The sequence below is a fragment of the Rhinolophus ferrumequinum genome, chromosome 15, assembly GCF_004115265.2.
Source record: "Rhinolophus ferrumequinum isolate MPI-CBG mRhiFer1 chromosome 15, mRhiFer1_v1.p, whole genome shotgun sequence".
NCBI lineage: Eukaryota > Metazoa > Chordata > Mammalia > Chiroptera > Rhinolophidae > Rhinolophus > Rhinolophus ferrumequinum.
The window spans coordinates 1,603,889-1,628,552 of NC_046298.1; the positions used below are offsets into that span (position 1 = coordinate 1,603,889).

Genomic DNA, 24,664 nt, shown 5'->3' on the forward strand with positions numbered 1-24,664 from the left:
AGTGGCGGCCAGTAAGGTGTGGGGCCGTCTGTGGGGACCGGCGGAAGGACAGGAGTGGGTCGCCCTTCACAGGAAGTTTGCTCAAGTGACTTCATCGGGCAGCTCATTTAGAAAGTGCAGATGCTAATACAGACAGCTGAAACGCAACAGTGAGTTTTTCTGAGGCCCGAGCACCACGTCCTGACCCACTGGTGCAGGGTGGGTTTTGAGTCCTCCGACCCCTGCATGGCACTGCCCTTCAGGAAAGGAGGTGCTCAGGACGCAGCCTCACGGGCACTCCCCTGGACCCACTGCCTCCTCCCCAGCGGGCTCCCCCCAGAGCTGGTGCCCAACTCCACCAACACACAGGCTCAGTTTGGCACACATGGCAGTTTAAGAAAACCATGTAAGCGTTGTCAACTTGCAGGAACTGGCTGAGGTCCACACGAAATCCAGATTTCTGATTTCTCTCGAAAAAGCCAAAGGTCTAGCAGCACCAGAACCACACTCCCAGGGCCACCCCCAGGGCACCCATTCTCCAGCTGGTCACTGCGGCATTAGAGTTTTGCAGCCTCGGTCTACGCCATTTGGAGGCTGCTGCACAGAGGAAAAGGGCCCATGGTGAGAGGAGCTTCCCCAAAGGACAGCTGGCCAGTGGACAGGAAGGACAGCACTTCATGCTCCAGACCTCACCCTCCAAGCTCCACCAAGCCTGGCTGCTGGAGCCAGGCAGCTCCCTCCCTGTGGACGGTCAGGAAATCCGCTCCCCACACCCCCCTACCCCCCACCCCCGCCATCAGAGAAGAATGGACCACTCAGGAGGTCCAGATGTAGGAGAGTGGGACAGAGACTCTGCCTTTGAGTCTCTTCACGTCTAGGTCAGGAGCCCAGGCATGAAGCTGAGACAACCGAGACCAGGCAGCTGGTGGAAGATGGAGGGTCAGACCGTGTGTGAAGACTTCGACGCCCATAAGCAAGCCCCGTTTCCAGCCTGGGGAGAGCCGACGACAACGCTGGACAAGAGGGCGCCGTAGGAAGGACAGGGACAAGGGAGGAAGGACAGATGGAGGTGGGAAGGGAGAGCAGGAACATGGGAGACTCCTCCCCATGGGAGCAGTGCCAGGGCCAGGTCAGAGAGCACTCACCCCGGGCAATTGCAGACTAACCACCCACCACGCAGGGCACAGTCCCCAAGCACCTCCCGGGGCTGTAGCCCAGACCTCCTGAATCAAATACACCTTAAAGGACTCGTCTGCCCACCGGACAGAGAGCTCCAGGGGCCACTCCAGGCTCCGACCCCCACATGCCCTGGCGCTTGCCATACAGGGCGTGCGTGGGACAGACTGCAGAAGGGCCCCACGACTGGACGGTGCATTCCTGGCGAAGGCACGTTCCAGGCCATCCACCTTGGTGCTGTTCTTTTAGACCATCAATAAATATGGCTTCAGTAGTCAGATGATATTTAATTAGCATTAAACTCTTTTATTTCATGTAAGTTAGAGCCTCGCCTGAGACACTTCATTTGAAAAGTAACCTGGCACTCAAGATTAAAATGAAATATTAGCATGTCAGCGGGAGCCTGCTCACGGTGTGCTCCCCTTCAGCCCTGCGACCCTGCAGGGGGGCGACACAGCCCTGCCTCCAACTCCCCAGCAAAAAGGATTAGACCTGGGGGTTTTGAGGGGTGAGGGCTCACACTTTCTAACATGGACAAGGGGGTGTAGCCCCTAGGAAGTGAGAATTGGAGAAACTTATCCTTGTCAACGTTGGAGTCAAATTTTCATTCTTCTGTCTGGATTTTCCTTCTGCACCACGAAGACTTAGGGCTTCTCCTCAAGCGGTGCCCACTGTCCAGGGGCGGCCCCATCCTCGCAGGGCTCAGCCTCAGTGTCACCTCCCCAGAGGGGCCTTCCCGGATCTCTCAGTCTCAGCCAGGCCTGCTGTCTTTGCTTCATTCCCTACTTTAATACTCTGCGTGGCGTACGTCCCTGCAGACAGTTTTCCGGTGTCTTCATCTATTTGTTTAACTGTTTATTGCCTGCCTCCTCCAACTAGAATACCAGATACACGAGGGCAAGGACTTTATTTTGTTCTCTGCTATATTCCCAGGGTCTGAGACAGTGCCTGGCTCATCAAGTAGGATTAAAGAAAGATGAAAAGGAGGGAGAGAAAATACATAATATCGACAGACACATACATACATATGTGATATATAGATAGAGACGATAGATACATGCATACATAGATTATAGACAGATATATACATATGTATATATATACACACACATTAGAAAGAGATGATAGGTAGATACATAAGTGATAGATACATATGAGGTGTGATCAAAAAATACAGCGAGTGTTTAAATTTAAAAAATTTTATTACAGTAAAAAACACATTGCCATTAACCCCCCTCAAAATACTCCCCTCAGTGTTTGAAGACACGTATCCCATAGTTCCTGCCACTGTCTGAAGCAGTTCTGGGAGTCCTCTTTCGTGAGTGTTTTTAGTTGCGCTGTCATGGCTGCCTCGATGTCCTGAATCATTTTGGCTTTGGGGAGGACCCAGAAGTCACATGATGCCAGATCCAGTGAATAAGTGGGATGAGGACACACAGTAATAATTTTGTTTGACAGAAATTGCCATGTACCAAAAGTGATGTGTGACACGGAGCGTTGTCATGATGGAGGATGAAACTCTTTGCCCATTCATGTTAATGTGTTGTTTGTGATCCATGATTTACGGCACACTTTAAAACACACCTTCTCTCAACCGCAGCTCACACCCGACTGACTGCACTGGACAAGTTGAAACTGGTCACACACTGTTACTAAGGTTCGATGCTCCACTTCCCGTATTGAAGATCCCTGCCTTTCTGTTGGATGGCACTTGGCAGTAGCATTCACCGTATTTTGTGGTCATAATGGAAACACCCCGTGTCACATATCACTTCTGTTATATGGCAATTTCTGTCAAATAAAAACATTATGGTGTGTTCTCATCCACCTTATTCACTGGATCTGGCACCATGTGACTTCTGGCTCTTCCCCAAAGTCAAAATGACCTTGAAAGGTAAATGTTTTGAATCGATTCAGGACATCGAGGCAGCCACGACAGCACAACTAAAGACGCTCATGAAAAGAGGACTCCCAGAACTGCTTCAGAAAGTGGCAGGAACGATGGGATGAGTGTGTTCGAAGTGAGGGGGAGTGTTTTGAGGGGATTAATGGCAATGTGTATTTTATGTAATAATTTTTTAAATTTAAACATTCACCATACTGTTTGATCACACCTAAGTACATAGATGATAGAAAGAAGGAAGGAAGGAAAGCAGGCAGGAAGGAAGAAAGGAAGGAAGGAAGGAAGGAAGGAAGGAAGGAAGGAAGGAAGGAAGGAAATAGAAGGGGAGGGAGGGAGGGAGGGAAGGAGGAAAGAAAGGAGGGAGACAGACAGACAGCAGGACAGGTGAGTGGGTAGGTGGATGGGTGGACAGACACAGACTGACAGACAGACAGCTGGCTCGATAGATCAGGCACTTTATAACACAGATGAGTATGGAGCCTCCTCTCGGGAACCTTGCCATCTAGACGGAAAGTGACAGAGTCAGCACACCTGGCCTGGCAGCGGCTCACAGCGTCATCACATGTGACCAGAGCAGCACATGATGAAGTGACAATCAGGGATTCTGAGGGCGGGGCTATGGGACCAGTGGAGACCGCGCTGGGCTGGGGGTGAGGAGGCACTTCCTCAGGAGAGGTGGCTCCATGGGGCCACGTGCGCGAGGTCCTAAGAGCCTGACGCTGAGCGCTCACAAACTCTCCGAACGTTCACGCTGACTCCCAAAGGCCTGTGTGCAGACCACTCAAACACCAGATGAGTGGAGGCGACACACAATAAGCTCCTTTTAAAGAAAATTAATTCTTATAGTATTTTAGTATTTCACGGGAAAATATACATAACCGGCACACCAAAGCAGAGATTTCTTAGATATTATTACTTAAAAGAAAGGTAAATATAATATTTAATGAAAAGAAGTGTGTCGTCTTAAAAAATACATATTTATCAAGTCTACAGGCAGGTGTGATCTGGTAACAATACCCAAAAGGCGGTATGCGAGTGACAGAAGTGGCTGGTGTAGAGGGAGCTGCCTCCAAGGGCCTGAAGGGTCTCACCCACGGGAGGCCTGGCTCTGCTGGCCCTGGTCCCCAGCGGGACTGGCAGAGAAGGTGCAGGCTTCACAGCCCTTCCCGGGATTTGTGGAACTGCTCAGGATGTATGTGAGCTCACCAGGCCACTGGCAGCCATCGCCCGCTCTGCCAAAGCTAGGGGAACTCAGACGTGCTCTGAGAGAGATCCCAGGCTCGTCCTGCCTCTTCCAGGGGCAGCCACGGAAGCTCCAGCAGGTCTCTCCCCTTTTAAAGGAGAGAAAAGGGGGCGGAGACAATAGACAGAAACTAGGAAGAGAACGAATGAAAGGGAGGGAGGGCGGGAGGCAGGCAAAGAGAGACTATCTGAAGACCAAATGCTGGGTGAACTCCTTATCAGGAAGAAAAATTTTTAAATGCATGAACTCTATTTATACCCTGAATAAACAAGATAATTACGTGTTCGTTTCATAAGTTGTGCCTTGATTTCAAGATCACAAGTGGCCATGAATGTTTGGATTTCACATAGGCATGTTTAAAAGCCATGGGTCTTGACCCTCTGACCAGGAAGCTAAGCTTAGCGAACACTCTCACACTGTGATCAAGGCCTAAAGAGGAGAGTTGAACAAACTAACATTTTGCTCTTGGAAATGAAGTATCAGCAGAAGAACTGATGAATCTGCTAACTGTTCCATTGTTCTCGCCTGCTCTTGGCATTGGCACACACCCCTTGGTAACCCAAAGAGCGCCTTTTGTATGTGTATGAAAAGAAAAATGGGTAGGGCCCTGAGCAATATAAGTATGTTGGGTTTGGGGTTTTTTTTTTTTTAAAGAGCAATCCCTTTTTTATTATATTTTTAAAAGCCAACTTGGTGTGTCTAGTCCGTAGCCAGGGCCTGAGAGTGTGGACAGCTGGACACCCCAAACCTAGCACTGTCTCTGCTTTACCTCTTTCTGGGTCACTCTGAGCCCCACGCAGGAGAAGGGCAATGGGCTGATGGGTGTGCTTTCTCCCCACTCCCACTCCCACTGCCGGGTTCAACACGAGTGCGCAGTCCCTGGACGCCCGTTCCCGGAGAGACTCATCAGTCGCAGATGCTCTAACCTGGCTGCCGCCCTCTCAGCGTCCCGCACTGACCATGCCCCCGCTCACACCCACTCAGAGCCCAAGTTCTAACAAAACAGAGCTCTTTTGCCTCCCAACATCAGTCCCACCCCGTTTTTCCAGTGCCCCGCCCCCCCATTGCCTCTGCTCGGATTGGCCACCTCAGGGCACACGCACGCCCCCCCACCTGCAAATGCATCTGGAAAATTCCTGCTAGCACCTTCCCTGTTGCCTTCTCCTCGTCTGTTTATGAACATCTTCCTGGTCCCCAAGGTCTGCCTCCAACACCCGCCCTCCGTGGGGCTCTCCCCGGGCCACAAACGAGTCCAGCGTTGCGTTTCTTAAAAGGATGCACAGTGCTGACCAGGGAGCACGTACACAGCAGTTACAAGCTCCTCACCATCGGTTCACTCCAGACTCTCACTGTCTTACTAACTGACCTGTCCGTCAGGAGTGACGCACGCTCTCCACTTCACCCCCTGAGGTGGCTCTGCCCCGTTCTCTCTGTGCCCCCTGTACGTGTACCGCTCAGCACGCAGGTGGCAGGACAGACGAGCGGGACGCACACACGTAAGACCCCGATGCCTCACCTCCCCACAAGCACGCCGCTCCAGACACGGTGACTGGGAATTCCTGGGGACAGGCCCCGGGCCATGTGGAGGGGTGGCCCTGGGAAAGCAGCACCATGGAGGGCCTTCCAAGCCTACACTCTTACTGAACCCACCTACTCCCCGTGCTCTCTCCATGCACAATCTGGAAACTGGGGGGCAGGGTGGGAAATCATCTCCTCCAACCATCAGCCTGCGATGCCGGGGCTGGCGGCAACTCGCCAGGTAAGAGGTGGGCACTTGTGACACAGAACCCAGATCAAAGTCTTCAGTTGACTTCAATCCCCAATTGCTCTCTGACTCTGAAACAAGATGCCATAACAGCCCAACACTCCATTTGGAGGGGGATAAAAGCATAATGTGGCCTCGGCTGGAGGTTAAACCTCATATACAGAGCCTTCTTTAGAACCCTGTTCGGCCCTCTCTGCAATGGCAGATGGGCACGGTGGCCCTGGGCCTTGCCTGTCCTTCATGGCACGGGGTCCCCTCAGCCCGAGCTGGGGCAGGTGTGAACATCATCCCAGACCCGAAGAACCAAGGTGACTGCCAGCAACTCCTGACATCATGTCTCTCTCTCACACACATGACACACAAATGTACACAAGTGTTCGTGCACACTCCCTGGTCTCCTCTGGAAGGTTACAAATATTGGAAGATATGGAAGGAAAAACAAGATGCTCTGCTTACCCCTGGCCCGTTACCTTGCTCATAGAGACCATCTGGGTCAGTGAAAGAAAAAAGCAGCTTTGTGCACACATTCCTTTATTTTCCATATCAAGTTAAAAGGTTTGTGCCCACTTTACTTTTTGTGCATCATCTTCCTTTCCTGTTGTAATTAGCCTCAGAAAGGACAGTATTTTCAAAGCACATAAGCAGCACTGCAAAACCAATGAAACAGACAGCCGTTCCTTCCTTTTCACCCCTTTCTGAAGAAGGGAAGGCAAACCATGCTGGGGCACGGGCACCAAAGAACGGAAAGAAGTCCCTTGTACATAGCAGCTGCTCCCTCAGTTTACCCACAGTGCCCAGAGAACCTGGGAGAAGCCAGGTTCTAGATGGGTTAGGCTTGGAGAAGAAAAGGGTCATCATGGGAGTAGCTGTGTGGCCCACCCAGGAGCAGCAGACCAGCAGCAAGAGTGCTAGCTGTGGGCAGTGGGTGCAGCCTTAACCCCCGGCGGGCCTGGCCTGTGTGGCACGGGCCCAGCAGACTGCCTTTACAAGAGGGTGCTGGGGGGTTCTCATCTCCCGCTGCGTGCTGGGAAACCCACCTGCCTCGGTCTCTAGGACTGCCCAGCTCTGCTCCAGGCACAGCTGTGGCTACAGGAGTCACAGGAACACTAGCCCAGAGCACTGCAGCACGGGGACCTGGGAGTGACAGCTCACACACTTGGGATGAACTTCTTTTACATGGAGACCAGGCCACAGGCAACGGTGAAGTGAATTTTTTTTAACTGAGATTTTACCCAGACCTGTCTTGCTGCACTTGTGCAGCCTCACCACGCTGCACTGTGCCAGATGGACAGACAGACAGACGGCCACGGGCGGGTAGCCGCAGCGAGGCGCCCTGGCTTAACGCGCCTCTTAGTTGTGGTGTCTATTTGCAAAGCTGACCTAATGCACAGCCTTGCAGCTCTCCACCCCTGAAGGGCCAAGAGGGACACAGGAGCCTTTGTCTAGCGGCAACAAAGGCAAAGTCATGGCGGAGTGGACCCTGAAGTGATGTGGGGCGCCCGCCCGCAGGCGCTGGCTGGAGCAGGTGCAGAGAGACGGGGCAGAGGAAATGGGTGTCAGCCTGAGCCCCGCCGCCTGCCTGTGGGAGGCCCCCTCGGGTGCCCAGCACAGGCCCCGGGGGAGGCGGCACTTCTCTGCCCCACCCGCCCGCACAGACAGAGACCAAATTCAGGGTTTGACACCATAGTTAAAGCTGCTCAGTAAACTTCCCTGGGCCGCCCGCTGAGCTACCCCCTCAAGGATAAAACCCCCCAAAGGCCTTTCCATTACAACCTGGTGGTAAAGCAGAAAGAACCATCATTAGGTCCAGAAACTATCAGGTGCCGTGAAAGGGGAGGGGTAGGGCATAAAGCTTGTGTTTCCAGAAATGAAAGAAAGAACGAAAAGAGGGAGGGAGGGGAGGAGGAAGGGAGGGAAGGAAAAAAAGAAAGACAGACAGAGACAGAGAAACCACACAATCACCAGGAAGGAGAAATTGTCACCAGGACATGGGGCAGAGTTGCTGAGGCTGGAGCCGGATGGCAAGAAGGGTTAAATTTATGTTCCATTACAAGTCCCCTTTTTTTTGGTTTCATCTTCTCGGTAAAACACATAACTTAAAATGAAATCAAATATTAAAAATGACAGACTATATAAGTGCTGTGAGTAACTTCAGGTCACGGAGGGAGGGAAAGCCGGCGAGTTGTCAGGGACTATCTGTCAGAGTGAATTAGAAACAATCAACAGAGACTGAGGGAAGGCGATTGTTATTAAGCGGCGGGGCTGTGCGCAGGCTGCCCAGATGTGGCCATGCATATAAAGGACAGGAAGCAGCAGCTTAATTCAGGAAGCCCTGGCCAACAGGGCCGCAGACAGGAGAAGACTCCTTTGTCGCTAATAAGCTGGAAGTTACTTTGATAACAGCAGGGTTGGGCTGGAGAATAAAACACACTGCTTCTACCACCACACACCATTAATAGCACAGAAACGTGGTCGGAAGGAGCGAACGGCACGGGCGGGCTTTGCCAGCGGCCTCCCCGCCACCGGACACCAGGCCCCGAGGCCCCGCGTCGCCCAGCGCCGCCCCGCCTGCCAGGGCTGGGCTATTTCTGACCACCTCGGATGACTGTCACCGTCCCGAAATGTCACAGGGCCAAATGTCACAGGGGCAAAAGAGAATCACGATAGTATTTTATTATTTCCCAGCTGCAGGCCCACCCGTCTCACTGGCCTGCGGGGAAGGTACGAGCCGGGTAACCAGTCTCCATATAATGAAGTCCATGGATGCAGCAACGAAAAACAATTTTACATGCAGACAAGGCCCGATTTCATAAGAAATTACTTATGCAGGCGTTCTGCAATTATCCTGTGATACTTTCAGGCAACAGTCTGACAGCAGTTGTGCAAACAATAAAGGGATTACGGAAATAAAAACAAATAATATCACACACAGACACTCCCGTTGCATGTGGAGGGGATGAAGGGAGTGGACAGGGTGAGGGAGCCAGGCAGGGCCACCAGGGCGTGAGGTCAGAGGTGAGCCGACCCCTGCCCAAGGCCTGGCTCCACCCGCAGATGGCCGTATGGGGTCACCCCATCCCAGGAGATGCAGGGCCCCTGCTTGCTTCTCAGGGGCCACCAATGCACGAGGAGCAGGAAGGGACACACAATGGCTGGGTTGAGCAGCCTGCAGTCTTCTCTCTCACACCAAGTGGCCTTCCTCTCACAGGAGGCCAGGACCTTCCCCAAAGCAGCTCCACGACTGGCAAGGGGACGGAGTGGTTCTGTCACCCAATCCTGGGGGCAGGCATCAGACTCATCCATCACTGTGTCCCCAAATTAGACATGGGCAAGTGCCCTGCAACTCAGCCACTGGGGAGACAGATGTTGGTGGGATGCCCAGACCCGCAAATGGGAGCCCTGACCCCCTTCCCCAGCAGTGACATGGGATGACCGCCCAGCCGCCCACCGCGAGGCCACTTGCTGGGGCAGATCCAGAGGGTCGTGGCCAAGGACCTGTGTGTCAGATGTGCCTCCCTCCCGTGCAGCCAGGACCTGGACCTGGCCTCCCTGCGGTAGGAGAATGCAGGACCCAAGCGTAAGGCCTACGACCAGCACGTGTGCCTTCCCTCCGGCTCCCACGCTTCCCGAGCCTGGTGTCCACTAGGCGGCCCTTGCTGCGTGCCCCCTGTGGGTGCACCCAGGGCTCAGTGCCGCAGCCCAGTCCACAGATACACGTGCAGGGCCGAAATTAGCTGCCAACATTACTTCTCTTTCCTTAAAAACCATGACTACCTGGGAAAACTCTGCCCATATCCCCAAGTGGCTGTGTTTGGTGAGAGCTAAGCGGCCCTCCAATGGGGTCAGCTCTCCCCAGGGGCTCTGCACACACCGGCTCCAGGCACTGACCATCTGGACCCCGAATGTGGGTTTAGGACAACTCCCCAGAGAGAGAGGAGGCCTGCCCAGGACACAGGACAACAGGCTGGGCCAAAGCCTCTCTGGGTGGCCCCCTCCCCAGTAACAGAGTAGGGCAGAGTCCAAGCCGTCCCGGGGCTGAGCTGGCTTCAGCACTGATCTCATCTGTCCAAAACCCCCGGGGTTTTGTAGCCCTGATGTGTGCCCACTGCGATATCTGAGGCCAGGTGTGAGAACGCACACGCAGGCCCCGGCCTGGCTGCACGCTGGGCGTTGGCGGGCCTTGGGCAGTGCCATCTCTGCATTGCCGGGAACTTGGAGAACATGTCAGTTTGCTACGTATTGGGTTTGCTTAAGCCAAGGAGCAACAAGTTCTACTGATGACCAATAGCAGAGGCCAGGGCTCTGACTGCTGACCACTCACAGCGTGCGGGGCTGTGCTAGGGGCTGTGACACTGATAGCAACCCGAACAGGAGGCTAAGAGCAGCCCCCTGCTCTCCAACACTGCCTGAGGGGTGGCCTGTTGTGCTCAGGTGAAAATGGCTGGGGCACAAATGTAACTGGGTCTCTCTGGCTCTGCTGAGAGATGACCGGGTGTGAGACCTTAGGTGAGCCCCTGCCCTGCTGCCTCAGTCTCTTCAAATAAAGGTGGCTTGGACCACCAAGGTTTCTGCTGGCTCTAGGGATCTATGGGTCTATGAATGACCTGGACTTCCTGGAGGGGCGGACAGGGGGCAGGGGGGAGGAAGAGGCCTAAACTGTAACCCCCAAGAATCTTGACTCTTAAATCACCCTGCCTATTATTAGACTACCCACGAATCAGCACAAATGAAGTGATCACGACCTTCCTCTCATGGACGGGAGGTGCCTGCAGGCAGATTACACCCCGATCCGAGGGGCCCCAGAAGCCTTCCCCCTGCAGCGCTCCCCAAGCCCATAGGTGGGGGGCTCGGCCCTCCCTGGGCTGCACAGGAAGCTAATGCCGGGTCCAGAGGAGCAGCCAGGGGGCACTATCATGCGTCACCAGTGGAGCTGGACACCTTCCCTGCCCTTACGGGGCCTGCAGTGCCTGGACACCCAGGTTGGACGTCACCAGGACACCCCTCAGACCTCAGCAATAGCTCACCAAGAACCGCTTCCAGCCACTTGCAGAATTCTGGCACCTGGAAGCATCTCCAACCTGGGAAGCTGGGTTTCTCCAGACACCCCTCTGATTAAAAGCAACATACACATAAAAGGAAGTGCCCCTCTCCATGGTGTGCAAAGCCACACCCCTCCCAGAGCTCCCTGCGCTCCAGCCTTGCTGGCCTGCAGGTTTCCCCACCCCAGACCCTTTGCACTTGCTGTGCCCTCTGCCCGGCACGTTCTACCTCCAGACCTGCACCCAGCTGGCTTCTCCATGTTCTTCACTCCCGATGTGCCTCCCTCAGGGGGCCGTTCCTGAGCTGAGCACCCACACCCCTCAAGTACAGAAACCCCCTCCACCTTCCTCACCCCAGGCATTTACCGCTACTCCACACCATTTTATTCATGTGGCCTTGTTTTCTGCCCCCTTCTCTCAGATGTGAGCTCCCCAAGGGAACCTGTCTGTTTAGACCCAGGCTGCTCCACGGCCAAGGGTCCAGGCTCCAAAATCAGGATGAAGCATGCTCAAACCTTGACCTCACCATCCAGCAGCTGTGTGGCCTGAGGGAGCCCACTTACTTCACTGTTTCAAAGCTGGGAAATGGAACTAGACAGTATCTGCCTGCTAGGGGGCGGGTGGGGGTGCAGGACCTCAGGCGGGAGCTGCTGCACCCACCGTCCCTCTCGGGGCAAGCCATCGCTGACTGCGGTTTTCTCCGGGGTCCAGTGAGAGTGATGGACGCACATCCCACGGCAGTCAGCAGCTCCGTGGAGATTGCGGGGCTCTACCTCCCTGAGCCTGAGCTCTCCTGGTGGAGATCAAACCTGACGCAGAGCCCCACACACGTACGCAGGGCTTATCATCATTATCACACAGAAATTACAATTATTCACTCCTCCTCTGCGTTCCCAAAGCACCCCCAGTGCAGCATTTAACTACGGTAATTACCGTGCGGGAAGGCTGTTGACTCATGCGTCTGCACCGGGACAGGGGGGCCGCCTGGGGACAGCAGGAGCCACAGCGGGATCGGCACCCCAAGTACACGGTCCTGCCCGTACCCACGTAAAGCGGGGGCCACTCTGCGTCTGTAGGTGGAGGGAAGACCTATGGTCTCTGAAACGCTTTCCTTCTGGAAGTCACTGGCGCCACAAGCCAGTGAAGCACAAGGCTAAGGAGGGGGGACAGCCAGGCCTGGCGGCTGCGCCTCCAATCCCTGGACGCACCGGAAAGCCATTCTGTGATGGGACATGGAAGCGCTGTCTGATGTGTGTGGCAGGTTCTGTTACCGACGGGCCCCTGAGGTTGTCCATGGAATGGTCCACATTTAAGCCAGTCAATGGGGTGGCCATCTGGTTATCCCAAAGCCACATTCATGTAGAATTTTACGTACGATTTTAAAAAATCCCGTGTCCACTTCAAAGGATTGGGAGGGCATCAATGGAGAGGGGTGGGAGCAAGACTCCCCTCCAGGGGCCTTCAAAAGTCCAGAGACGTTGCAGGGTTCTGGGGCAAGGGTCCAGCTTCAAGGCCAAAGCGCCTGGGCTGCAGGGGCTGCAACGTCAGCGAGAGGCCGGGAATGAGGTGCCCGTATGCTCTCTGCCCGTCTCTAAGACCCGTCCCCTTCCTGGTCCCCCAGAGCACAGAATTTGCTCCTGGATATGAAGTTCCAATCCTACCTCCAGGTCACATGAACCCAGAACCACTGCGAGATGTGTGTTCTCCAAGCAGGAAAGTCTCCCCACCCTCCATGGCCAACCCCGAGGGTACCACATCTTTGCTCCTCATCTTCTATGAGGCCAGAGCACGCCGAGGCAACTCACTCTGTAACGTGCATGCCCCAGTGGCAGAATGCCTGGCCAGGCCGGTGCCACCGTCTGTGCTAGAGCCTTAGCCACCATGCGCAGAAAGGCTGCGTCTCAGTCTCAGAAGAAGCTGCAGCCACTCCGGCCCCTCCCTTGTGGTCTCCCCACGGGGTCAGACATGGCGGTGCATCCTGTCTTTTCTTCCCATCCCAGTGCGGCCCAAGGGGACATGGCAGCCCCCTGGCCATGCCTCCTCTCCCACCTCGAGGCAGGGAGCGTGCAATGGCGCAGGCCCAGCCAGTGCGCTGCTTCCCGGGGAAAGCCAGCCTCGCCCATCGTCCCTACCTGAGCTACGCCCATCGTCCTACGCTGAGCTGGGCCTTCAGAATCCTGAGCATCCACGCGGCAGAATTCCTGCCATCAATGTAGCAGCTAGATATTGTGAGACTCCTAACTCCCCCATCTGTGTTTTGCCTCCCAAGAGGGAAAATAGTCTTCACAGACATTCCCTTATCTGGCAGGCAAATTCTAAACCTCACTGGCAACCACAGGCTTGTTTTCCCAAGCAAACAGCTATGGAACCAAAAATTGTTCTGCCTGCGATATGCTGAGGAGGGAACTAGCCAACAGCTCAGCCTGTGGGCGGTCCCCATCGCCAGAGGTCCCGGCGCTCCCGGGAGCCGGGAGCGGGGCGAGCGAGGGAGGCCCGTCTGCTGACTGAGGCCACCACCCACCACGCCTTTTTCTGAACACAGATACACCCGCCAGGAAGCTGATGGAAACCACACACCCAGGTGAGAAGTCAACACTTCCTAACTCACATAAAGGGGTAAAGAAAAGGCACACGTCCAACCCTTTTGCTACAGGCTTTTTCTTGCACAAGAGCACACGAGGCAGGGGCACCACGGCTGCCCTGGGCCCTGCCACCAAGTGAGCCCTGGCGCCCAGACCCTCGCTCTCCATTTTAGGGCATTTTCCTGCATGTCTCCTCGCCCTTCCCACTCTCGATGTTGGGACCCTGCACCTGTGCCGCTGCTAATACACCAAATCGGATGATAACTGTGGAAGCCTAATTGATAGGGGCCTTTATCGACTGGCCTTGATGTCTATCTGAGGTTCTCAACAGCCAAGATTTAAATGTTTCATTTTATTTTTAACTTTCCCTTTTCCACATTTCAGCAATGTCAGGCAGAGAGGTATGGTTTTACTATCAGAAAGAGTCATGGTGCAGAATAATTTATGACTCCAGCTTGGGCTTTCAGAAAAGCTATTTCAAATCTTCACTTTGATTTGGTTGTATCAAAACTACTCAAAATAACAGCGGCACTTTCTTGAACCAGAATATGTTAGCAGCACCTCATGATTTCAAACCGAAGCCTCACATTTATCCCAGAAGAAAACTTGAGACAGGAATTAAGCCACAGAGGGGAACATAACATTTTTTCACGACTCCTTTGTTACCCTCCCACCCATCCCCAAATGCACACAAGCCTCCCCCATGGCAAAAGGTCCTGCCAGCCGCCACCCACCCAGAGCTTGTGGGCAGGTAGAGAGCCCCTACCTGGAAGGAGGAGGGAGGGGGGCTGTGGGGTTGGAATCTGTGTTAGGTCAACTGGACAAAGCAGGAGGCAATGATGTGTGTCCAGGGCAACGAGCTCTAACATCGTAAGACTTACCTTAGCAGCTTAACTGCATACTTGTCTTAAGGACTGTCAGTCTGACGAGAAACACCCAGAAAGGATGCAGCTGGTCCAGGCACTGACAGACTGCCAGAGGGGGATCCCGCGTCCCTATCACAAAAGAAAATATAGAAAGAAATGATGTAAAGTGAAATGTAACAAATTCACTGAATCACAGCACTATGCAGAGGTCAAGGAAATTCAACGGCAAAGGTTAAAGATGAAATCAAACCCGGTGTGTGAGAATGAAAATCCATCCAATGCAAGGCCACCGGTGACGTGCGGCAGACAAGAAGCTAAATACTGCCTAGCACTGGGATCTTTCATTTTCATCAGATCAATAAAAGCTTATATTTATCAGGACTGCAAGCAGCTGCCACTTCTGACAACCTCCACTTTATTTTCTCACTCCTTGCGCTGTATCAGGGCAAAAAGGACAGGAGAAGTAGCTTCTAATGCTATTTACACCTGAAGACACAATCCCATTAAGAGGTCCTGTTTTGTTAAAGAAGCAGGGATTGATATGATTCTATTGGCAGGAGCGGGAAGCCCCTTTGTTCTCCCCCCAGGCCCTGTCCTCTGCGGTCCAGACCCAGCAAGGACGCTTCCTGACACCAAGTCCGCGTGCGAGCACTTTTTTGTTCAAACTCACCATTTACAAAGACAGAAAAGGCTTTCTGCTAAAACAGTTACCACTCTAATCATCTGTACAACAATATTTGCTATCAGGCATTCTAAATAGATTATCACCAGTCCATCTGTGTCATTATTGATTTATAAGGCTTTAAGCAGCTTTAGAATGGAAGCTTTCGCACTGAAGGGTTTCTTGTCTAAATCAGAGCTGCGCTCCAATACAGCAGCCATCACTCAGGATATTGTTCTTAAAATCATAACAAGAAGGAGAAAATGATAAATGGCTTGTAATATACTGATCCAAACTGATATGCAAATCTTGTTTTTTAAATATATTACTTGAGTAAAAAGAGGCATCATTAACATATGAATGCTGTATGCAAATGAGGTGACAGAGCAGATGTTGCCGCATATAATTGACCTATATGTGAATTGCATCAGAACCCTTAACTCTATTAATTCACTACCCAGTAACTAGATATTGTCCAAAAAGTACATTCTTTGAAACCATACACTGGAAGCAAAGCTGACAGGGTTCCAAGGATTCTGAAACAAGGTCACTGTCACTAGTATTTTGCTGTCATCTGCATTCCCCTTCTTATGGATGACATCATCACGGGGCCGTGTAAATCGATCACTTAATAGCATTTAGAAAATACTGCAGTGGGGAACAGGTTATAAAAAAAAATGCCCCAGTTTTATTCTTTTTCTTGGCAGAAATGTCATACCTCTTAAACTGAGGGTTTGTGCATGAGTGCACTGTGAAACTCACAGATGCCATTTTATTCCCCGTCTTTATTTTTCCACTTCTTCTCAGAATGACATTAAATTGTATTAAATAGCCTTTTGTCCACAGGGCACAGACCACCCCGCATATGATAATGTATTAATGCCCCACGTTCCAGCCACTGAGCTGAGACATTCGGAGACTTGGAGGATAAGTATGAAGCACCATTGTGTGTACAGCCTGCTAACGACTGTGACACATACTAATAGAAACATACCTAATAAATTACTGCTTTCAGGTCTAGCAAGCTGACATTTCTCTGCAAGGGACAATTTTATATTTGTGGCACAGAACAAAATTGCTTCATATGAAGCCACTGTGGATTAGCATAAAAATTAACACTTAAATTTCAGCTTATTTTCCACCCTCTCCTCCTGCCACAACAATCAATTCCTCTTATAAATCTGATTAGATTTTATGATGCTTATTATTCAGAGCATGTCTCAACACAGCATTCACAGGCTTGAAGACTATTTGTTTAAATAGAAAAAAGAAGCAGATAAATCTATAGGTATTTTTTATTACCCCATTCCCCACCAGTTTCTTTCTCATATTGTAACATCGGTAATTGATTGCACACATTAATTAACATGTAAGGTAGAAATTCTGCATTATGCATGATTTATTTTCCTATCCGGTGAGTAGGTTTGTCTGCTGCCCTTGTGTTTCTAGGACATTGGGCTCGATTCTGGTCCAGACATAAACGCCAATGCTCATTGCTCTGAAAGTTATTAATGTCAGATATGAAATGAGATTTTTGATTTCACCTGCTTACTAATCCACAAAAGCTGTTTTGAGTGATGCAGGCTTAAACGCCGAAATTTGAAATGATATATTGCTATATCTGATAACATGCAAATATGTTCATTAGGCATAATTTAGCAGGAGAGAATAGCAACACTTTTATAACAAGTCTAGGTCAAAAATGGTTGTTAATTAAACAAGTCATGAAAAATGGCATTACAAGGAGACTGTCCAGTGGACACCAGGCTTTCTAATGATATGTGTTGCTACGTGTCCGACGCTTTCCACTAAAATGGAGGGGGAAAGAACTTTTCGAGCATGTCACATATGCTAAAGCAAGGTTAACAAAACCATACCCACACTAAGAACCTCAAATTGGCCATGTATTCTTCTTAGATTTTAATGGTAACAGCCTATATTTCTCCATTTGAAGACGACACTTCACTCTCTGTCTTAGTGGCTTCAGTGATTTATATGGTTGACTCCTTCACAAATAAACCAGAAGAGAAATTAATATTATACCCGGCCACGCTGTTGGCTGCCCTGAGTTTATGGCTGTGTATTTTAAATCAAGTAGAGCAATAAGCCAAAGAACGGTTGGATGGTGAGGGCAGGGATGGGTGGGGGCCGAGGTGGACAGAGGATAAGCACACAGGAGGGAGGTGTGTGCCTTCTCAAGTGTATGCTTCCGTTACCTAGGGAACCGGGGTGTAGCAAGGACTCTTTTGATTGGCCACGAGTTGAGGTTCAATGTGGGTGGGACTCTGGTACACAGGTAAACAGGCCACCTGAGCATGGCTTCTGGCGGGGGAAGCTTCGTGAGTCCTGGGGGAAGGAGGGCACCTGGGGAGTTCGGTCGAGTCTAAAGGAGGGCAGGATGAGGTTCCAGCTGGCCACCAGCAGGCCTTCCCTGCAGGGAGGAAAGCCTGCCTAGAGTGGTGAAGGCTGGACACACCTGGTGCCAACAGGTGCTCCAAACAGCCTGCGTGTGTGAAAGCCACATGCCAGTGTTCTACTTGTCGAAAGGGGCCTTGCAGCCAGATACTAAAACACAGTCTGTAAAGCAGAAAGAGCTCGGATGTGTTTTTGGAGTCATGCATGATAAAAAAAAAGTTGAGTGTGAGAGCAAACAGCCATCTCAATAAACCAACAATCACCCTCTGTGCGCAGCGCCGACCGGGGCTCGGCAGCCCAGTTACCTCTAATCCTTACTCGTTTGGCGGAGGCCGGTCCTTCCCCAGACGGTTCAAGGCCAAGTGTAAAACACGCTCATCCTCAGCCTGGCTTCTGGTCAACCCGACTACTACTGCTAGAAATCACACGTCATCTTGGGATTGCGCTCTATGGTTTCTGTGCTTTCAAATACAGAATCTCAACCAGTGAAACATAGCATTCATCCCACCTGTCTTTCAGGGACAAAGTGACACTCGAAAACAAAAAAATGGACGGAAACTGTTTGGTGGAGGAAGAGAAGGAAACGCTCGAGTTCTGCGTGACCCTGGACAATTTTCTTCCCACTGCCCGTCACTGTGTCTCCTGCCCACTGCACATCTGCCCCTCACAAGACCATGGGGACAGACAACCCCTCCTTCCAACCTGTCACACTACAGCCCTGGCTCCTGGACTCAGCTGTCTGCTGCTTCCCGGGGCGGGGGGTAGGGGGGATTCTCCCAGTCTACTATCCAGGAGCAGCCGACATATTGAGGGGACCCAGGGGGCCCCACAAACTCTCAGGCCATGGCGACGGCCAGGGGAAGCGGGCCTCAAAGACCCCGGCACACAAGTGACATCTGGATCCCATGGTCACAGTGGATAGGCTTAGCCTGCACATCGTGAAGGCCCACAATTCTCCCTCAGGGCCCCCCCACCAGCACTATTTACCCACCTTCAGGTGTCCCCACGCCCAGTGATGACAAGGATGCCCAGAGTCCACCCTGGGCCATGGTTAAACCACTCCACATTTCTCCAGAGGCTTTAATGAATTTCAAAGTGTTGTGTTCGTTGAATGAATGAACAAATTCGAACAAATAGGTGAATAAATGAATGAATGCACAAAGGCGTGCATGAATAGATGGGTGGATGGACGGATGAATAGAATGATGATTGAAAGACTTAAAAAAAGTACTAAATGCTTGAATCAATGCATCAATGCAAAAATACATATGTAAATGAAAAACCGCCTTATGCATGAATGGAAGACTGCCACTGGTCTCTTTTTAATGAGTAAGTATATACATGAGCTGATACAGCGTGCCCACCTAGTGGGCTGACGTCAGGTATGAGAAGAAATAGGAAGCAAGGTCTTGTTTACTGTTAAGTGTCTGGTCACCCATCCTTGGCTCCCTTCCCACATCTCACCACACAAACTCCGAGATATCCCTGTGGGATTCTGCAGAGACCCTCAGACTCAAGAGAAGGGAGACAGCATCCCAGCCTCCTGCCTGAACCTTCAGGACGGAAGACTCAGCTGTTTCTGTCCAGGAGACACCTGGCTTTGGTCAGTCCTGTACCTGCTGACATGGACGGACTCTTTCTGGGAGGCGGGAGTCACGACCATGAGGAGTACAGACCCTGGACGGAGCCCAGTGAGCTCCAGAACCGGCACCGAGCCGTCCTTTCTTCATTTCTAGAATGGAGACCATAAATCTGAAGGGCTTAGCTCAGGGTCTGGCAGCTGGTCACCGCAGTCTGATACTGCTGGGCCGTTCTGTCCTGGGCTTCTGGGCCCCCTGCCGGCAGCGAGTTTCTTCCCAAGTGGACATCCATCTCTACCAAGTGTGCTGGGGCTGGACCACAGGAACCCCTACGACTCCTTCGGAGTTTGTATGTTATTTCTTCTACCAAGCTCCACCTCAGTTGAAGACATTTTCTATTTAACAGGGCTGTACAGAGTTAATCTTTGTGATCTTTTGCTCTTCTGTGGAACTTCGTTTCTCATCTACAGAACTGAGGACTTGGTCTAGATCCACGTTTTTCCCGTGTTTCCTAGCAGGGTCCTTTCCGAGGAAACCTTCCCACAGTGAGCTAACAGAAGCACGACTTCTCCCGCCCACACTGCACAGGAGAACCCAGAGTCCTTCCCTTTCTTGGCAACCAGGCCTCTCCTTGCAACACCTGGAGTCCCGTGGAAGCCAGTTTGAGAATCACTGGAGACTTCCTAATGCCCAGGAACTTGGTACTCAGTGGCAGCAGTCACGGTGGCCGAGGTGCCAGGCCCAGCACAGGCATCCGCTGAGTCAGCCTGGGCTGCACAGGGGCAGAGGGACTAGGACGCCTCCCGACGCGGACGGGCCTCCAGCCCCAATTAGCCAGCTAGGCCTTCCTTCTGCCTCCAGCCCTGTCACCAACTCCCAGCTAGAGGCCAGTCACCTTCGAGGCAGGTGGCCCCAGACCCAAGCACGACCCCGGGGAAGCCCTGCCTCAGACCGTCCGGGGCAGTAAGAACCGGAGACCCTCTCTTATACAAAGCGGCCATAAGACAGTCAGAGCTCCTCTCCCCGGAGGAAGACATGAACTCATCTGAAATGTCTACTTTTTCCTTGTCCCTCCCACCTCAACTAGACTGGGGACGACGTGGCCCAGATTTCACTCATTAGCATAGCACCTCCTCCTTTTCACCGTACCTGCTTATACCTGCACCATTTATACTTTTTTCTTGAAATTGACTCAGATTTCTTTAAATCAATTTGTTGCAAACAGAAATGTTATATAACACTGCTGTAAATAAAAGACTATATTTATTCCCCATCTAAATATGTAAAATAGATTCCTAACTATATCAACGAGAAACACATTCGGCCATGGTGAATCTGCAGTCTCCTCGTAGCACTGAGGAAACTGTGGGAGCAGGGAGCCGCCTGGGCATGAACCCCCACTCTGTCACACTGACTGTGGACACCTAAGAAGCTGTGTGAGCCCCCGTTTCCTCACCTATAAAATGGGGATGGTGGTAGAACCTATCTCATAAGGTCGTCGCAGGAAGTAAGTGAAATGAGATCCTTAATTAATACGTAAGTGAAGGAGATACTGTGCCCCGCACATAGTTAGTTAGCTGCTGTATTAGACTAAAGACCAGCCAGCAGGAAGGGCGACCTTAGAGAGCTGGCCCTCTGGTATGCGTCTCCCTCACAGCGGGCACTGACCTAGAGACTGAACTAGACAAGCACAGAGACGCAGGAGCAAGGATACGGGCTAAGACTGGCAGCCCGACCTCACACAGCCTGCCGCCAGCTCACTCTCTGACCTCGGGAGTCCCTTCCCTTCCAGCCTCGACTCTCCCAACTGCACAGTAAGGGGAGCGAACCCAGGCGTCTCCAAAGGACCTTCTGACTGTGGGGAACTTGAAGCCCTGAGGCCACCACACGCCCAGCCTTGGTCAAAATAAACAGCCGCCCACCCTTGCCCCAGCCCAGGAGAGGGAGGCTCAGCAAGCAGCTTCTGGGGTGTGGCAGGCCCCGGTAAGGGGAGACTCCAGAGCTCACAATCCCCGAGACTTAAGGTCCGGCGTTGGCACAAGGAGAGAACGATGGAGGCACACTGGGTTCCCGGCATGGCATCTGACAGTTACGTTCAGTCCCGTAACTGGGGGCAGGCCAGGGATGCACGTCAGCATGACCCACGCCCGTGGGGCCCACGTGGATCGCACCTCCCAGTCCCAGCCCAGCCTGTCGCCTGTGGTCATCGCAACCGTCCCGTCCACAAGTTCCCTGTGGAGGACTGGAACAGCGGCGCTTCACAGCCTGCACTCGGGGGTGCCCAACCCCACGCCCTGTCGGTGAGACGTTCTCAGAGCAGAGTGTGCAGCTCTGTCCTGAGCAGCTCGGGGCCTCCCTCCAAGCACAGATTACCCCGTCCTCGTGTTCACAAGGGTCCATCTACAAAAGTTGGCCAGTTTCTCAGATACAACAAGAAGGGCGCCCCCAGAAATCCGATGGAAACGCTGGGCCTCCTCCAGGGACAATGCTCACCTACATGTTGGATTTTTAATGCCACCGCAAAGAGTCCCTGGGGCTCCTTGGGGACCCCCAATCTGCAGCCGCTGTGCACATCACCTCCCTCCCACCCTGTCTCTGGAGGGGCATGGGGTTCTTACTACAGGCCCCCCCAGGTCTAGCCCCCCCCACCACCACAGTGGGAGAGGGAGGGGCTGAGAAGCTACTTTGCCTCAGTCCACTGAGCTGGGATGGCTGTTACGGAGACATGGCCACCCAGAGCCCAGGAACCACTAGGTGTGGCTTCTGGGAAAACACCCCCACACAGAGTTCCCTTTGCAGCCATAAACACATGCTCTCTAAAATAGGCAATGTTGAGTCTCGGGTACAAAGTGAGGGTATGAAGCCAGCACTGTTTACAGAGTGCTGGACCCTGGGGACCTGCAGGCCCTTTTTGCAGAAACATTCAGGAGAAAGGCGCTTTCTTCGGAGTGGGCACTTGTCTTGCTCCCGGGCCAGCGGGGGGATGCTACCATAGAAGGACTTAGCCAGGGACCCTTGTGTGTCCCCTGGGGGTGGGGCGTAGCACCCCCAGGGGCGGCTGCCCGGACAGGCTGAGGCAGGGACCCGCGCCTGCCCTTTGGTGAACTGGCTGGTCACGGCGGACGGGCCATTTCCAACACACTCTGGCCAAGCCTGATTGCCACAAAAACCAACTCAGTTATTCAGGTGTTTACCGCTCTCCAGCCTTTATTAAAACAAACAGGGTAAGAAAACAACAAAAAATGGTTTTTCTCATTTTGTTCTATTGTGCTGCTTGGCAACTTTATTGCACATTAGTTCACAATAAGCTGCCAATAAAGTTGGGTAAAATTAAACTCGTGCTGGAGTTTTTCCCTCAATAACTTTTGTCAGGGTGGTTTTTATTTTCAGAAGGATCTGAAATGCGGCATTATCTGAGGTTCAGAATTTCACTGTCTGAGTAGTTAACAACTTAACTCCTGAGTTTATGAATTCCAATCTCAGCTCTTTGAAAATGAGTTTGGCTTTACTGTTTGCTTCATACCAAAAAGGTCTTTGTAACAGTTTGTCTTTCCTGTACGAAAACCACAACATAAACCAGAATCTCCTATACTGTAATTAGGCTCAGAAAATTATGTGATTTCTAATTTAACAGAACCTCAGAACACTGCATAATCCACAACCTAAAGTCAACATTTGTTTGAATGGATGATTTCAGGGAAATATTTTTTTAAAGATAGCATTTGTGAATAGGCCAAAATGATTCAATTTAAGATAGCAAAAAAAATAAACATCTTGGAGTAAAAATAATGTGCCCTAGTAATTTGATTATAGTGAAAATCAAACATTGTGTGTTGTAAGCAAACAATAGGAATTTTTACGCAACTAAACATCTCTCTGGCTATCTAACTATGATTTATACATCGAAAATGATAAATTTAATCACATCACCAGTAGATCAATCGCAGGTATCAGAGGTAAAAGCAGAATAAATCATTGTATCACTGTGCTAGAAACAAACAGCAGATAGAAGGGGACTTTGGACTTTCTCCTGAAATCTGTTTTCCAGGCGTGCCACGCACAATTTGCCACGGAGAGGCTCAATGTATACAAAAAGGCATCTGATCCAATATGCTAATGATTTTTACTGGTCAAATCTTAAAAGTGAGGTTTATTTTTATGAGTATGCATTAATTAACCCAGCATGTACTATCTTTCAGGCTATCTTGCCAGGGACTTTCATTTAAACATGTTTATTGTGAAATGTTTGCATTCTCCACATTTGTGGCCCACACACAGATTATTTCATACTTTCCTTCAGAGCACTTAGAAAAGTTAAAAGGAGTTATTGTTTTTGATTAATGCCATTTGGGGCAGTTAAAAAAAAAAAGAAAAGAAAGAAAAAAAGGAGCTCCAAATCCTAGCTCTGCATAAATTTCTTTGACATTACAAAAATGTCGGCACAGAGATGTGTGGGGGGCGGCCTTAGGCTGGTTTTGTGGTGGCCCCAGAAAACTGAACTTCATTAACTTTGGTGTTTGCGTGAACTCGTGCGGAATAGCAATGGCCCGCTAGGCCGCAGCTGTCAATCACAAAGGGGGAGGCGGGCTCGCCCAGGCAGGGTGCCGCACAGATGGGAGTTCTAAGGCCTTGCCTGTCATCTTTTGATTAAGAAAAGGAAATGATTTCACTGAAAAGATATTCCCTCTTGTGTTGTTTTGTTTTAACTGAGTTTGTACTTTCCACCAAACTGGACATATTTATTGAGACTCATAAGTTACTTCACGATTACCAACATCACTGCAACCCCAACAAACTTTTTTTTTCCCTTGCCAATTATCTAAATATCATAACTATAAAATAGCTTAAAACATTCTCCATACTGTAAACATCTTAGCTACAAAGCTTTGAGTGTAAACAGTGTGATGCATCAGAATGGTTTTAAGCGATGTTATAAAAACTGCTCTTAAAAACTAAACAAAAATGTAAAGCTTCCATCTGTTTTATGATTTTTCCACTGCTGAACGGCTTGCTGTGTGCCAGCTCACTGAACCATGGTTTGCTAAAGAGATTGCTGGGGTCACAGACTGAGAAAACAAGACCACGTCTCTAATGGTGGGATGTGTTTGTGGTCTTCCTGACATGGCTGGAACCAAATGAAGTGGGCTGGGCAGGAGAGGGGGACGCAAGAGGAACCCCCCGTCTGTGAGCCACGTTTTAGGGAAGTCACTGCAGCGATTATCTGAGGTTTTTTCGGTGACTGTGTGCCTGCAACCTCAATGCGCTCCTCCTTCGTCACCGACTTTTCTTTGGGGCCCTGCCTGTGCAAGGTAAAAATAGGCCGCAACTGTGTGCTGAGAAGAAGCACATGCCTCATTTCTGAGTATGTATGCAGGTATGAGGAGAATCGTTCTGGGGCTGCCATGCTCCTCTGCTCTGAGCCCTGGGCCGGCGGTGCGAAGGTGCCCGAGCTGGT

General features: G+C 51.4%; 1 protein-coding gene across 8 annotated transcripts in view; it reads right to left on the reverse strand.

Moving 5' to 3' along the window:
• The window catches only part of ZNF536 (zinc finger protein 536), a 378,875-nt gene that overhangs the window by 259,855 nt on the left and 94,356 nt on the right, over positions 1-24,664 (reverse strand). For all 8 annotated transcript variants that reach the window (XR_004425151.1, XM_033128585.1, XM_033128581.1 and 5 more), the window contains one exon: positions 14,569-14,682. The gene's annotated coding sequence lies outside the window, so the exon portion shown is untranslated. The remainder of the gene's footprint in view (positions 1-14,568; positions 14,683-24,664) is intronic.